This window comes from Oncorhynchus kisutch, unplaced genomic scaffold, assembly GCF_002021735.2.
Source record: "Oncorhynchus kisutch isolate 150728-3 unplaced genomic scaffold, Okis_V2 scaffold795, whole genome shotgun sequence".
NCBI lineage: Eukaryota > Metazoa > Chordata > Actinopteri > Salmoniformes > Salmonidae > Oncorhynchus > Oncorhynchus kisutch.
In genome coordinates, this window is record NW_022262740.1 from 140,001 (window position 1) to 144,659 (window position 4,659).

The 4,659-nt window shown below is 48.9% G+C and overlaps 2 non-coding genes across 2 annotated transcripts; both read left to right on the forward strand.

Annotated features, from left to right (window-relative positions):
* Positions 1 to 1,622: 1,622 nt before the first annotated feature.
* On the forward strand, positions 1,623 to 1,818 carry LOC116362129 (U2 spliceosomal RNA). The gene has a single exon (XR_004207695.1). It is a non-coding gene; the product is annotated as a U2 spliceosomal RNA (small nuclear RNA).
* Positions 1,819 to 2,201: 383 nt separating this feature from the next.
* Positions 2,202 to 2,318, forward strand: LOC116362143 (U5 spliceosomal RNA). The gene has a single exon (XR_004207707.1). It is a non-coding gene; the product is annotated as a U5 spliceosomal RNA (small nuclear RNA).
* Positions 2,319 to 4,659: the final 2,341 nt, after the last annotated feature.

Sequence of the window (4,659 nt, forward strand, 5' to 3'; positions counted from 1 at the left end):
ATGTGTAATTGACACAAAAATGGAAAGAATTTAGAAAAACGGTCCAGAAAGCACTTCTTTAAGGGTGTGTGAAGTTTTTTACAACATTTTGACATTTTTGACTTTTGACTTTTGACTTCCTATGAAATCACATTGTAAATGGACAAAACATATTTCTTATGCGCATGTAAAAAAAAATTAAAAAAAGTATATTGATACAGTTCTTATACATGTGTAATTGACAAAAAAAAATCGAAAGAATTTCGAAAAACGGTCCAGAAAGCACTTTAAGGGGTGATAATGCTTGACAAAAAAATCATTTTTTCAAAATTTTGCTTTTGGATGTTGACTTGAGGTCCATTTCCAATATGAAAAACCACGGTGGAGCGCACTCGCCCCCTGTTGGATTTTTGAAGTGTTACAACTGGCAATAGCCATATGACATTTGCCATCAACTTTGCATGAATCAACGCCGAATTGGGTGGTATTGACCAATGTGTATATGGTTTGTCCGATGCCAATGATTTGCCATTCATTTTTGTCCATTTCAGGGGGGACTTCCCTTACAACATGCAGTGAAGTGGAGCAGAAGGCATACTGAGTGCCAGGAGGGTTTGCTCTGTATGGATCACAGGGCTTTATACAGGACCTTGGTGGCTAAGCGGGGTCCTGTCAGAGTCTATGGGGTGGGGCCGGAGGTGTGGAAGGCGATTCAGCAGAAGGGTCTCTCTAATAGGTTGAAGGATCTAAATTGGTTATGTTTACATAGGCGTCTGCCAGTTAGGGAGGTCCTTTACAGACACGGCCTGTCAAATCAAATCAAATTTATTTATATAGCCCTTCGTACATCAGCTGATATCTCAAAGTGCTGTACAGAAACCCAGCCTAAAACCCCAAACAGCAAGCAATGCAGGTGTAGAAGCACGGTGGCTAGGAAAAACTCCCTAGAAAGGCCAAAACCTAGGAAGAAACCTAGAGACGAACCAGGCTATGTGGGGTGGCCAGTCCTCTTCTGGCTGTGCCGGGTGGAGAATATAACAGAACATGGCCAGGATGTTCAAATGTTCATAAATGACCAGCATGGTCGAATAATAAGGCAGAACAGTTGAAACTGGAGCAGCAGCACAGTCAGGTGGAAGTTGAAACTGGTCAAAGGTCAAGGTATGCCCAAGGGAGGGGTGTAAAGCCGAGGAGACGCTCCGGCACACTTTTTGGGAGTGCTCCTTTGCCAGGAGGGTTTGGGGGGATTTGGGCTCTTTCTTCCAGGTGTTGGGGATTCTATCTTTTGATGCAATTATGTTGGGGCGGGGTTTGGGGATAAGGAGCGGTAGGGGTTCTTTTTTAATTTGACTCCTGATTTCCTTGGGGAAGACGGCTCTGTGGGATTCAAGGGTGGTTTTGGTTAAATCCAATGTGGATTGGGGAGTGGGTGGAGTGGTCAGTAGGGTTAGAGCTGATCTAAGGAAAAGGTTTGAATTTGATGTGGACAAATACGGCTTCCATGCCTCTAAGGAGCGCTGGAAGTACCTTTATGAATAAGAGGCCTTTTGTCTGGCCAAAGTGTATTTTCTATCTGATTGTGTTGGTTTTGTCCATGTATTGAAAATGTCCAGTATTTGGAAAATGTGAAGTGTTTAAAATGAATGGTTTGGTTTAAAAAATAAATGAAATAAAAATAAAAATAAATCTGTTCTTATCAGTTTAATATCTGATACGTCCCCCATCGGGGGACTACATATTAAATGGATTTTTCGAACAGGGAGTCGGAAATGGGGCTTGCTCCGTCCGCTCCACGCATCGACCCGGTATTGCAGTACCTCCGGGAACGGTGCAACACTTTTCTCCCGTTGTCAAGGAAAAATACTCATTCACAAAGCTATGTAAACAGCTAGCTTAGCTTAGCTTAGCTTAGCTTAGCTAGCTAGCAGAAGAAAAGGAAAGAAACATTCAAACTGAAAAAAGGGGCGAAGCGCCCTTCAATGGGGTCCCCCGTTTCCTGCCATTTTACTTTATAAAATTAAATAAAAAAATTGGGCCAGGATAGTGTGTGTGTGTGTGTGTGTCTCTCTGTCTCTGTCTCTCTCTGTCGCTGTGCCTCTGTGTCTGTGACCTTCTTTTTATCCACAGCCCTCGAAAACTTGAGTGGGTTCCGGGAGCACCCGCGGGAACCCGGCCTACAGTGCACAGAGTGTGTCTCGGGCCCCCGACCTCTGACTTCCATATGACTCTGGTTTCTCTTCATTACGCACAAGCCTTTCGCCTTTTACTAAAGACTTCCGTGGAGAGGAACACTTACGAGCTCAACGTATTTTTGGAGTGGCTTTGCTTCTTGCAGAGCCCGGTATCTTGTTTCAAGAGAAATTGACATAGATGAGCCAGGATAGTGACTTAAAGACGCATTAGCGACTTTTTACAAAAAACACCTGCCTGCCTGTCAATAGCCGGGGAAATGGTGGGTGGGTGGGATTGGAGGAGCCGGCTCTTGCCAACCCACCCGCTGAGGTCTGTCGAGACCCCCGGGGGCCCGGCGGTTGCAGGGTTCCATTTGTGGCTTATCGCTTCTCGGCCTTTTGGCTCAGATCAAGCTTGTCACCGAGGTGTCCCAAAGCCCGCTGAGCCAGGAGGTCGAAGGCCGGAGGGAGGAAAAGATAAATCCATTTCTAATTGTTGCGGCGGGAACTTGGATTTACCGCCATTTTCCGTGAGGAGATGGCCAATAACAGCGCCGGGTCGGTCCCCAGGACCGGACTGAAAAATACGATCAGGTTTGCTTGGAAGAAGGAAGAGGAAACGAGAATGCCAAGGGATTCGTTTGGAAGAGCCGTGCTGATGGGAGCCCTGAAGCTAAGAGTGTCCGAAGAGATGTGTCTGCAGGGAAATGCTATGGAGGAGGCATACGACGTGACTCTTCACACAGAAGGTATGTGTGATGTGGTGATGGATAGAGCAAAAGCGGCGGCTGGGGAGAGGCCTATGTCATCCTTTGACATAACGTGCCTGGCAAAGACAAACTTTCGGACGATCAATGTACATATGTACAATCCGCATGTGGCGGACATTGCAATAAGAGCGTTCCTGGGCCGGTATTGTGATGTAACGTCGGGGGCAAAGTACATGAAGGACTCGTTGGGGTTCTGGAATGGCCGCGGCCAGTTCCAGGTATTGCTGAGGCCAGATAAGGAAGGTTTCGACGGCTTCCTCCATCCCCCGGCAGTCTTTTCACTGGGCTCAGACAGGGGGATGCTGTTCTACACCCGTCAACCCCCGTTTTGTAAGAAATGTAGGGAGTATGGGCACGTCACGGCTGCCTGCAGTGTGGGGAAATGCCGATTTTGCAAATCGGCGGAGCATGAGGCAAAGGACTGTAGGGAGCCGAAGGAGTGCCACGGGTGTGGTAGTAGGCTGCACCTGTTCCGGGATTGCCCGTCCCGTCGGCAGTCATATGCCGAGGCGGCGGCAGGGAGGAAGGACCCTGGGTCTAGGGAGGAGTGCCCAGAGATGGAAGAGCAGGACAGACCTTCCCCACCAACACGTCCTCCAATTACCAACATCAGGAAGGAATTGGCGTCAGGGCCTCCAGCAGACGGGAGGAAGGGGCCTGTTATCCAGCAGCCAGAGGTGGAGGAGGTTGGGGGCAGAACGGAGGAGCTGGGGTCCTCACTGGATGAGGTGGAGGGGCTAGGGGCCCTAGTAGAAATGGTGGAGAATCTACCGGTATTGGGATCAAGGGCAGGGGAAGAGGCCTCCACCTCCATTATGTTGCTCCCACCCAGGCAGGATAGAGAGGAGATGTCGGGCGAGGGGGCAATCATAGAGCTGGAGATGGACCCTTATGGACCCTTATGAAGGAAAGAAGAGAAGGGTGAAGCGGAAGAATGAGGTGAAGGGTGGAGGGGAATTTGGGGGAGGGGGCGGGCAAGCGAGCAATGGGGAAACAAGGCAGTGGCACTGAAGAGTCCCCCATTGGACTTGCATGACTCATCTCAGCCCCTAGAGGATATTAACAGTTCGATAGCAACTCTGTCTATGCCCCTAGGGGAAGAGGGGCTGCAGGAGGTTTCCGGGAACCCGGAAGCCTGTGTCCCAAACCCAATCCCGGCATCATGGGCAGATGACATGGGGGCAGGGGGAAACAGGGTGAGCCTAGTGGGTGGCGAACAGGGGGCCTTTCCTGAAGAGGACCTGTATTCGTCAAACGAGGGGAGCATCTTTGCATCCCTGTCGGATGAGATGGAGCAGGGGAGCATCGGGTGAGCCTCCTGTTTTGTTTTTGGGGATTTAGGATAATAGTATTTTTGTTCCCTTATGGATACAATCACTTTTGTTAGTGTAAATGTAAGGGGGTTGAGGGATAGGGTTAAATGAAGGGCGGTTTTTAGTTATTTAGAGGGTGTGGGGTTTGATTTTTGTTTTTTACATTAGCTTCACCTAAGGGATAGAGGGGATGTTGTGAGGTTTAAGAGGGAGTGGGATAAGGGGGAATCAGTTTGGGGTATAGGGGGGTTCACTCTTTGGGGGTAGGGATTTTGTGTGGGCATAGGGATGTTAAGGTTGAGGATTCTTTTGTCGTTATGCAAGGGAGGGTTTTAGGGGTGGATGTCACATTAAGGGATTGCAGGTATAGATTAGTTGGGGTGTACGGGCCACAGGTGGCGGCAGACAGAAGGGAGATGGTGGACT